Below are 12,136 nucleotides of genomic sequence, written 5' to 3'. Positions count from 1 at the left end.
AGCATGCCAAGATCAGAGGCTTGAAGACGCGGGGCGTATCTACAAGACGCGGGGCGTAATCCTTCACGCAGGACGCGACACCAGAGACGCCACGCGTGAAAACCATCAATGAAACGCACTAGGCCTAATGTCCGCCAACACGCAGGGCGTAGCAGAGCATACACGGGGCGTGTCGTCTCGTCCAGAAGCAGTTAACGGCAGTTTGAGGAGGTTAAGTTAGTTAATTAGAGTTAGTTGGGTTTGGTTAAGATAGTTGGTGACTATTTACCAAAATACCACTGATTATTTACCAAAATTCCACTCTAAAAAACTATAAATAGACCCCCTTCCCTTCCTTATTTTTCACACTCAACATAAACACAATCCCCTTCCTAAGGTCCCTTTCAATTTTCTCTAGTTTCTAGTTCTTAGTTTTCAAGTTCTTAGCTCCTAAGTTCTTTAATTTCTTCAAGTTCTTCAAGTTCTTCAAGTTTTTCCTTTTCGTTCTTCGCTTTTTCTTAGCTTTGATCCCTTTTTAAGCTCTCTTTAGCTCCAATTCAAGTTCCAATAGTCTTTCTTTTAAGTTTCTCAATTCAATTTAGCATTCCTAAGCTGTTACTCTGCTCAATTTTCAATTAGAATTTCATTTCCGGATTAATTTTCCAGATTCATCCAATTGTTTTCGAAGCCCGATTCCGTCCATTTTAAATCATTATTTGCTTTCAATCCCTTCGACAAAGTTGTTCCTGACGTTTTGAATTTCAATCTAGTGTTTTTAATTTCCCGATTCCGTACCCAGAAACTATAGTTACACGCTGACCTTTTCAGCCCAAATTCTTTTAGTTACTCTACCCAGATTTGTCCAGATTCGTCCAGTCATTTTCAATTCTCAATTTCGTCCATTTCCAATTCGTTTTAGCTTTCGATCCCTTATACAAAGTTGTTCCTGACATTCTGAAGTTCAATTTACACTATTTACTCGTCCAATTCCGCATTCTTAAGCACTCAAACCAAGCTCCCGAAATTAAGGTCTAAATCTGCCCCATTTGCCTACCAACGTTTTGCCATTGCACCAAGCACATATCGTACGGGCCCGACCGATTGCAGCTCTCCAAAGACCTCACGCCGACGCCAAGATTCAACATCAATCCGAGATAGCTATTGTGGCTCCGAGTTTGTTGTTGAATTCCAATTTATTCTTATTGCATTTCAATTCCTTGTATTTGATTTGCTATTCCTTTTCAATTGAATCAGCTATATATTTAGTATAGAAGTTTTTCAATTGTAATTCATTTCCAATTTCATGTTTCAAACAATTATTCAATCAAAAAAATATCAATTTTTCACCAAATCTTGTGTCAATTTCGCACATTAAATTCCTTTATTTTCTCGTCCTCAATTTACCCGCATTAGCTTAAATAAAACAATTTATCTAGCAAAGTTTCTATAACGGCGCTAGAGACCCAAGAGGGACTTTTTCAATCCTTGCGTCCCTCGCCAATCGCTTCGTTTAGAATTTAAGTTTTGGCGCGCAAATCCATAAACTTAACCCACTTTAATAATTGAGAAATAATTTCTCTGGCACGCCCGCACCCTAACCACACGTGACAAGGTTGAAATTAGCATATTCGCAAAATAAAGCTAACAATTTTTGGCACGTCCAGTGGGACATTTTGTTTTCTTTTAGACTACCAAAAATTGCATATAGAACCTAAAACTTTCTTTTTTACACAATTTATTTTTTTTTTTTTTTGGACCTCGTATTGCACTTTTCTCGCCCCACTTTACCATACCAAAATTTATTAGCTAACGCTAACAATTTTTGGCACGCCCAGTGGGACATGTTTTTAAGTTTTGCCAAAAAAAATTTTAAGACTTGTTTTTCATACCACGTATATACTCTTCACGCTCATTTTTTTTATCGCTTGTTTTTCATGCTTTGTTTTTATCCCATTAATAACTATTTAATTATTTTCTTGTTCTTTCTTTGTTCAATATTAGATTACTAATTTGATTTCATCATTTTTTCCTATAAGTATTCACGAAGAATGCCTCCTAGGAAGAACACGGGGAAAGATCCCATCCCATCGGACTCCGAAGAGAGTCAAAATCAGAACCGGGACTAGAGCAACGAACCCGCCATGCCTGAAGGTTGTGCGGTGGAAACCGCGAACAATAGCGGAGGTGCAAACCAACAACCACCTCAAGGCTCACCCTCATTCGACCTAACACCCTTTTTTACGAAACTAGAAAACCAAATCGACCAATTCCTACGCGGATTTTCACAATCCATGAAGGAAAGTCATGAGGACATATGCAAGGCAATGCAAGCCAACAACGAGGTGGCAAACAATTCCAATAAGGGATCGGCTCTCGAGGAAAGGATCGTTGATTTAACCGGAGAGATCAGTAAAATCCCGGAGAAGTGCGCCGAGTTGTTCACACAAAGGTCGACATCTCAAGGACCGGGAGATTGCGGGAAGAAAACACTGACATCAGGAGCTGGGGAAAGGTATACCCCGCCACCAGCTCGAGAAGAGAATCTCAGGTTCAATGAGCGCGGTGACAGGATCAGCCCAGAACCTACTCAAGTCCCGCCACCTCAACAACAATTTAGGTCTCATACAGGACCTAGCAACCATGCCGAACATTACGAGGAAAGCTATGCTCGTAATGTGGGGGGCAATGTGAGACAAGCCAACTTTCACCCACAACGGACGACGAATACACGCATGGAGCCCACCACCGCCAACAACTTGGGAGAGGCCCAACGCATAAGAAACATCGTCCAAGAGATCTATGGGCCAGCCGTGAGGGAAGTACACCGACCCGAATTCCAGAAACCCTATCCACGACACTATGATCAGTTATACCCGTTTCCCCACAATTTTAGAGTGCCTGATTTCACTTTATTTTCAGGGAAGAAGGGCAATCCACCATGGAGCATGTGGCACGCTTCACCTTTCAGTGCAGTGGTTTAAGCATGGACACGAACTTCGACATGTTACGCTTGCGGTTATTCCCAGGTTCACTAACGGGACCAGCTTTCTCTTGGTACACCACCTTACCATCCGGATCCATTCTTGGGTGGGAGCAAATGGAAAGACTGTTCCACAACCAGTTTTATCGGACAGAGCCCGAGGTCTGTGTTGCGGAGCTGTCCCGAATGACACAGCGGCATGGAGAACCGGTTGAAAATTTTATCAACCGATTCAAAAAGATGCGACATTGTTGTCGAATCAACATCCCCGAGGTCGAGTTCGTGAAGATTGCCCAACGTGGGTTGGAATTCAAAAACCAGAAGAAGTTTCAAGGGATAGATTTCCGCGATTACTACGAGTTGGTGGCCAAGGTTTCCGAGTACGAGGAGTTGATGAGGGAAGATCATCGACGCAAGAAGAACTCTGTGGGAAGCTACCAAGGGGAGGTACAAACGCATGAGGTAGCCATTGCCGACTTAACAAACACCGGGTCTCGAACGTGTCCTGTGTTGCTAAAGAATCCCAAAGCACCGGAGGTGGTCAAGAGGATCCCAACCACCCAATATACGTTTGACGTCTCGAAGACAGAAGAGATCTTCGACTACCTGCTAAAGGAACAATTCATCACGCTGCCTCCTAGACATGTGATCCCATCCAAAGAGGAAATACGCGGACGAGACTACTGTAAGTATCATGACAACTGGAGCCACAATACTCAAGCATGTTTTGGTTTTAGAAATGCCGTGCAGGATAGGATTAACCGTGGGATACTCCAATTCCCGGAAAATAAAGAAAGCATGCTGATCGACGAGGACCCATCCCAGTAGCCAACATGGTCAATGCCACTTCACTAGTGTGGGGGGGCAAAGGAAAGCAACAGGGCGACGTGAAAACTCGACAAGTATGGGTACCAAAAGCGACGCCATCTAAGTCGGAGAACAGCTCAAAGCAGTCACAAAACGCGAAGAAAAGAGACGTGCAACAACAACGGCCACGTTTCGTGACACCCGCGAGCACGTCACCCCTCAATCAATGGCAATTAAATTGCCACAAGAAATTCCCAAGGCCTCTCTCCAGGAATGCAAAGAGAAGATTAAGGAAGAGAGAGGCAGAAAAGAGAAATAGTCAAAAGGAGTCATCCAGCGTCAACTCCAACGATGCAAAAAGAGGAGGAAAAAAACAAGAGAAGAACCTCCAGATCCGGGTTGGAGATTTTATCATACGGGTAGATTGTGCAGCTACCTCTTTAATCTTACCTTCAGACTTTAGAAGCGACGGCATTAAGAAGGAAATCCCCAAGCCTAAGCACAAGGAACAAGAAGACAGTACACCAAAAGAATCAGGTGAAGTGGGCATGAAGAGGGTTTACTTTGACAAACCCACTCCGATGATGACTCACCATATCAAACCTCTATACGTCAAGGCTCATGTGGATGGAAAACCAATTTCCAGGGTGCTCATCGACAATGGATCAGCCGTTAACATCATGCCAATGAAGATGGTCCTAGCCTTAGGGAAATCAGAGGAAGACATAATCTCATCAGAGGTGTCAGTTTCGGCCTTCACGGGAGAAATTGCAAAGACATACGACGTCCTACCATTGGAACTCACCGTTGGCTCTCATACCGCCATGGCCGCTTTCTTCGTGGTAAATTCAACCGCGAGTTATCAAGCACTGTTAGGGAGGGATTGGATCCACTCCAACTCATGCATCCCGTTGCACCAACTTCTTCTGCTTTGGAAGGGAGACGAGGTGGAAGTCATCCGGGCAAACGAGAAGCCATTTGAAACCTACTCAGATGTGGTCGAGGCGAGACTATACGAGGAATCTGTAGGCCCAATCCGAGTGAGATCCAAGTACGAAGAGCAATCATGTGGCGAAGAAATTAAGAACATCCTAAGGCCAACGGCAATCGTGCCCCGCCGAAGGCCATTCCATGATGAACCCATAATTGAAGAGATTCCATGATCAAGACAACATCCGGAAAAGAAGCGGTGGCTTCAGCCGCTATATCAAAACTGAAAGCACAACAACTAGCGGAGAAACTATACCAGGAGAACGACATGAGGGTCTCAGAAATCGAAGCACCCGAAGGAGTAGTAGAACTAGATCCTCAAGGAGAAGAAATCCAGTTACAAGATTTGAAAAGGGCGAACCCGAAGTTAGAAGATGAAGGTTCCATGGCAGTCGATCCTCTGGACGAAGTGAACCTAGGGACAGAAGAGGAACCTCGGGTTACATTTATCAGCAGCCTGCTACGCCCAACGTTAAAAGAAGCTATCATCGTTTTGCTACGAGAGTTCAAAGACTGTTTCGCTTGGAATTACGACGAAATGCCCGGATTAAGCAAAGACGTGGTGGAACATAGGTTGCCAATCAAACCGGAGTTCAAACCTTTCAAACAACCAACAAGAAGGATGAGCAAAGAGGTTGAAGGTAAGGTGAAGGAAGAAATAGAAAAGCTGTTCAAAGCCAAGTTCATTAGACCGGCAAAATATGCGGTGTGGCTATCGAACGTCGTACCTGTAGTAAAAAAGAACGGTAAGTTACGCGTATGCGTAGATTTCCGCGATCTAAATCTAGCTACGCCAAAAGACATCTACGTGATGCCTATCGCCGATATGCTAGTAGACGCTGTGTCCAAAAATGAATTAATATCTCTTTGCGATTGCTATGCGGGGTATAACCAAATCCCCATTGCCGAAGAAGACATTGCAAAAACTGCGTTTCGATGTCCAGGGTCAATCGGCACGTTTGAATGGGTCGTCATGCCATTCGGCTTAAAGAATGCCGGCGCCACATACCAAAGAGCAATGAATGCCATCTTTCACGATTTACTCGGTACCTCCATGGAAGTATACGTAGATGACATCGTTATCAAATCCAAGCGAGAAACAGAACACGTCGGCCATTTAAGGAAGAGTTTCGAGCGGATGCGTAAGTACAATTTAAAACTCAATCATCTAAAGTGCGCCTTCGGGGTCAAAGCAGGAAACTTCCTTGGATTTTTGGTCCATCAAAGAGGGATCGAGATTGACGATAATAAGGCGAAAGCAATCAAAGAAGCTCAACCTCCGAAGAACAAGAAGGAGTTGCAACGGTTCTTGGGCCAAGTAAATTACTTGAGACGATTCATATCAAACTTGGCTGGAAAGTCCAGGGCATTCTCAGATCTGGTAAGACTCAAAGACGAAGAAAGCTTCAAGTGGGACGACAAGCATCAAGCGGCGTTCGAAGAGATCAAAACTTACTTGAGTAATCCACCTGTGTTGATGCCACCAAGGGAGGATACTCCACTCAAGCTCTATATATCAGCGACCGACGAGTCAATTGGATGCTTGCTTGCCCAAGACAACGCAAACCGTCATGAACAAGCCATCTACTATCTAAGTCGAACCTTGCTATCGGCGGAGACGAGATACAGCCCAGTCGAGAAGACATGTTTGGCCCTTTACTTCGCTTGCACAAAGTTGAGGCATTACTTGCTCAAAGCGAGGGTTTACGTGATTGCTAGCACCGACTTGGTCAAATACATGCTAAACCAGCCGATCCTCTCAGGAAGAATAGGAAAATGGTCACTAGCATTGGCCGAGTTCACTTTGGTGTACCTCCCGCAATCCTCGATAAAAGGGAAAGCAATTGCAGATTTTGTGGCCGACCACCCACCCAACATTTATAAATGGAAGGAATCACGATGAAATCAGCCTGACCAATCAACCAAATCAACAAACCCAAGCAAAACTCTAGCCAATTATCTTTAGACTTCAGCATTTTTTACAATTCTCAATTGTTCCCTTAGATTCAATTTTCATTCAAGTTCAAGTTCATTCATCTTTTCCATTACAATTTTATTTTTATTTGTTGTTCAATCGTTTCTGTAAGGTCAGTATCGTTTTGATAATCGAATCTTTGGAATTTTACGGTCTCTTTTATTCCATACAATCGTTTTGATAATTAGAAGTTAGAAAGCGCACTCAATTTCATTCCATAGTTTGATAATACTATAATTATCTGGCACGCCCACAATTTCCCACAAAAGAGCCAAACAAAAATTAGCACGCCCAGTGGGACACGAATCACAATACCTCCAAGGAAAAATGATAAGAACAACAAAAATCCTGTAGCAGCCAACTCTGAAGAATAAGAGATTATGGCGACAGGCAATGACCCACATATGATGAAACGAATTGAAGTTGAAAATATTGTTAATTCCAGAGGACAATCATGGATCTCTGCAGAGATCCAAAGTTCACAATTCTTGCAGAGACATTTCAATTCCATTGAAAAGAATCTGGAAGCTATAAGGAGCGATATGAATCAGAAGATGGATAAGATACTCCTGAAGCTATCGCAACCAGGGGGCATCAAGAGTGGAGGAAACCATGTTCCTCAAGGCTCATTGGAGTCCAATGAAGGATGTGGTGTGTCCATCGCTGAGAAGTATCAGATTCCACCTTTGAGGGAGGATGTTGTCTCAAAGAAGGCCGCTACTTTTGCAGGCAAGAAAATTCTAGTAAGTCACATGCTCCTCAATGTTTTGAGAACACTAATCCTACCTCCTATACAGCTTCATATCACGAGGAGGCAGGAGGCCACCATATCATTGGAGAGATGGGGGGCAACTATAGAGGAAATGGAAGAAGCACTGGATTTCCTCATGTGCCTTATGCTCACCAGAAGATTGACATCCCTCAACCCCCAGGTACTATGGAGGTCATCCGAGAAGTTGTATTGAAACTATATGCTTATGCACTCCGTCAAGTTGGCCACTTTGAGTTTCATAAGCCAAGAAAAAAAATGAATCAGCGATGAGATGTCAAGTCGGCGAGTTGAAGTTGAGGCTAAGGAGCATTCCTCCAATTGAGGAAATGAAATATTAGCATGAAAATGACACAAGGGCCGACTCCACGGCCTATGCTTTTTGTGTCACCTAAAGAAATATGGTGTGACACTTTTAAAAGCTGACACCACGGCTTATGAAGAATCAAGCATGAAATTTACATTCCTCAAATTCATGCTTGAGGGGGGCAATTGTTTGCACCAAAAATAGGGGAACCAAGTGCTAGCTAATATTTTAACGTGTTTTCGTGAGCCAATTAAAAAGCAGGAACAAATCAGAAAGTGTATGTATCAATCCATCATGGAAGTTAAAGTGGAGGTTACTCAATGTGGTGGAGAACGTGGATTAGTGGAAGCAAGCAGGAAGTTACCTCCAACATTTATAAATGGAAGGAATCATGATGAAATCAGCCCGACCAATCAACCAAATCAACAAACCCAAGCAAAACTCTAGCCAATTATCTTTAGACTTCAGCATTTTTTACAATTCTCAATTGTTCCCTTAGATTCAATTTTCATTCAAGTTCAAGTTCATTCATCTTTTCCATTACAATTCTATTTTTATTTGTTGTTCAATCGTTTCTGTAAGGTCGGTATCGTTTTGATAATCGAATCTTTGGAATTTTACGGTCTCTTTTATTCCATACAATCGTTTTGATAATTAGAAGTTAGAAAGCGCACTCAATTTCATTCCATAGTTTGATAATACTATAATTATCTGGCACGCCCACAATTTCCCACAAAAGAGCCAAACAGAAAGTAACTTCAGTTTTGAATTTGAAGATGATTCAAACATTGCAGGTACCGAAATTAATCCATACGTGATTTCAAGTCCTGAAATTAGTTTCACGAATCTACTGGAATTTGGAGATGATTCAAACATTATTTCAGGTATTGAAAATACTCCACAACCTGATTCCAATTAATTAAGCTCTGAAATCAACTTCAATTTTGAATTTGGATGTGATTTTAACATTGCAGGTACCAAAAACAATCCATACATGATTCCAAGTCCTGAAATTAATATCAATCTACTAGAATTTGGAGGTGATTCAAACATTGCATGTACCGAAATTAATCCATACCTGATTTGAAGCTTTGAAATTAGTTTCACGAATCTACTTGAATTCAGAGATGATAATACACGGATCCTTGTTCCTTCCTTCAACCGAAGAAGATAAGGCTGTGGAACAAGCAACTTTTGAGATTGAAAACATGATTGGTTTCTCTGAAAACGCAGCCATTGAAGATGAAAACGTGATTGGAAGCTTAGAAATTACAAGTTTGGAATTAGGAAATAAGGATCTAAGTAGATTGGTGGCTTCAGAAGACGTGGATCTTGAAAAGTTGCTGCCTTCAGATGAAGATATTGAAGATAGTATGGATTTTGAATTGGATTTGGCTCAATTTCCAGAGCCCGAGTATGACCAGCTCCCATTCTTACTGGGTTTCTGAGTCTAGGAAACACACCAATACGTACATTTTATAATTAACTGAATGTGCTTAACCTGATTGTATACATTTTTTTATGGGTTGAAATAGTGAATTAATTCTGGTTTGGGTAATATCAAATTTAGGAGTCTAGAGAACTAAATGAAATCACATCCGAAGCTTGTTGTACCTTTTATTTCAACAAAAAGAAATGATGTATCAGGCAAAAAAAGGGAAACCGAATAACAGAAATTGTTATGCAACATACAATGAGCTACCTAAACTAAATCAATGAATTCAACCGTCATAGCTCCAATTCAAAGGCTCCAAAGCAATACTAACATAACCTCTAAGCAGTGGCGGAGCCAGAACCTATAGGTCGGGGGGCTAGACCATCGGAAAAAATTAATGCTACTTTAACATATTTATAAAAAGAAAAAAAAACAATATAAAAGACAAATTATATCATACAAATGAGAGTAAAAAGTATTTATGTACCTATAGTAAAAAAATTGATACGTTTTTTCTAAATAAAAGGAATAAGATATGGGAGGAGTATTAATTTAGCCTCCATGTACAAAATATCACTAATGTAGGCTTAATGTTTAAAAAAAGAGTACCATTTTAGGCTCGATAACGAAATGTGACACGCTATTCATATTAATCCGTTAAGTTCTGGTTTTTCTCCCCGTATACAATTGAAAGATCTTAACGAAGTAATGTGAATGACGTATCACGTTTGGTTATCGAGATCTAAATTGATACCAATTTTTAAACATTAAGCTTATATTTGTGTTATTTTGTACATTGAGCCTAAATTGATATTTTCTCAAAAACCTTAGACCGATTTTGGTACCTTATCCCTAAATAAAATAAAAACAAATAAATGAAATTAATCCCCAACACAATAAATCAATGATAATTTAAATTAAAGTAACTAAAATTATTAAATTATACCCTAAATTAAATTCGAAGCAAACAACATAGAAATCTCTAAATTAGAAATCCTAAATTGAAAGTTGAGTGAGATTGAAATTAATTGATCAATTGAAATTTTTAAATAAAAATGGACTAATTTGGAAATTTATCCCTCCCCTCAAGAAATCCTAAATTGAAATTAATTGAAAGTTGAGTGAGATTAAAATTAATTGATCAATTGAAATTTCCAAATAAAAATGGACTAATTTGGATATTTATCCCTCCACTCAACATGTTCTTCTTTGCTTTCTCTTTTCTTCTTTCCTTATTAAAGCATTCAGATTTAAAAATAAAAAAATAAAGAGATGGGAAGGGCATTTTTGCCCTTCCCCGTCTCTTTATTTTTTTTAACCCTCAACAATCCAAAAAGACGTGGTTTAAAAAAAATAGATGGGAAGGGCATATGAAGAAGAAGACGTGTGTCTTCTTCTTCTTCAGCCGCCATGGCTGGAGGGGCTCCAGCCATGGCGGTCCTTGACAAAACCAAGGTTCAGAACCTCTATTTAGGGAGTTTCTGGTGGAGCCGGAGGGTCGGCCGACCCTCCTCGCCCCCTCTGGCTCCGCCCCTGCCTCTAAGGTAAATAATTTATTGGTGCCATACTTTTTATCTAACACATTGTTTGGTCCTCTTATTCTGAAAAACACCTTACGAGATCCTTATCGTTTGTCATTTATACACTTTGGTCCTTTTGTCTATCTTGTTTAGACTTTTAATCGTTATATTTGACATAAACAGTCAGACAGGAAATAATAGAATAACAGACATTTTGTATTTTACTATGACTGTCCTAAAAGCTAAGATATGTTGAGTTAAACCTAAAAAAAATAGACAAAATGACCAAAGAGTTAATATTTACAAAAGATAGAGACCTTTTAATGTGTTTTTCAAAATAGAAGGATTAAACAATGTGTTATGTAAAAATGTGAGGACTAATAAATTATTTACTCTAACCTCTATATGTAAGAGGGCTAAAATAGGCACAAAATAAAGTAACGGTAAAGTAGTAAGTTTATACTTTTAGTTAACTTTTGCACCCATAACTCTAATTTAATGATAACTGGTCAAATAAAATGACTGATTGTCTATATACCAACTTAAATGTCATGGACAATGATGCAATTTTAAATCCTGTCTTTAAATATATCAAATATGGCAATAATCAAACACTACTGAACTCTTTAGGCCACTTCTTTGTCATTTAATTTCATATCAATAATTTGAATTCAGTTCAGTAATTTATAATTATTATTAGGCTAAAGTTCAAATAAAACCCCGTGGTTTCACTAATTTTCAGATAAAGGACTGTGGTTTACTTTTTGTCAAAACGAGGACTGAGGTTTTCAACTTTAGCAAAATAAGGACTTTTTCGATTGATACTATTAAAATCACCCTTAACAACTTCAAAAATGACATATTTTAATAACTACTAATATTCTAAGCAACTTTAATTCTTCAACTTTTTTATTTCGAGATCATTTAGATGATGTTTGGTAAAGAGAGAGAAAGTTAATGTTTAGAGAGAGAAAGTTCTAAAAAAGATAATTTTCTAAAATTGAAAATGTAGTTCCATAGAAAATATGACATTGAACAACTTTAATTCTTGAAAATTTTCATTTTCAGGTCGTTAAAGATAGTTTTAATAGCATTATTAAAAGTGCGAAACCTCAGTCCTCGTTTTGACAAAAAGTAAACCACAGTCCTTTATCTGAAAATTAGTGAAACCACAGGGGTTTTATTTGAACTTTACCCTTATTATTATTATTCGAACTTTTATTATTATTATTATTATTATTCTTAGTAGTGTTCACATGGATTTTAATGACCACGGTGAATTTGATCATTTATCGTTAGATATAGGCTGATTAAAATCTTAAGGTGGAGATTCAAAGTATCACAAAGTTTGGATTTAATCAGTTTACATTTAAC

This window comes from Euphorbia lathyris, chromosome 10, assembly GCF_963576675.1.
Source record: "Euphorbia lathyris chromosome 10, ddEupLath1.1, whole genome shotgun sequence".
NCBI classification, from domain to species: Eukaryota; Viridiplantae; Streptophyta; class Magnoliopsida; order Malpighiales; family Euphorbiaceae; genus Euphorbia; species Euphorbia lathyris.
The sequence above is the reverse complement of the archived record's forward strand: the minus strand, read 5'-3'. Positions refer to the sequence as shown.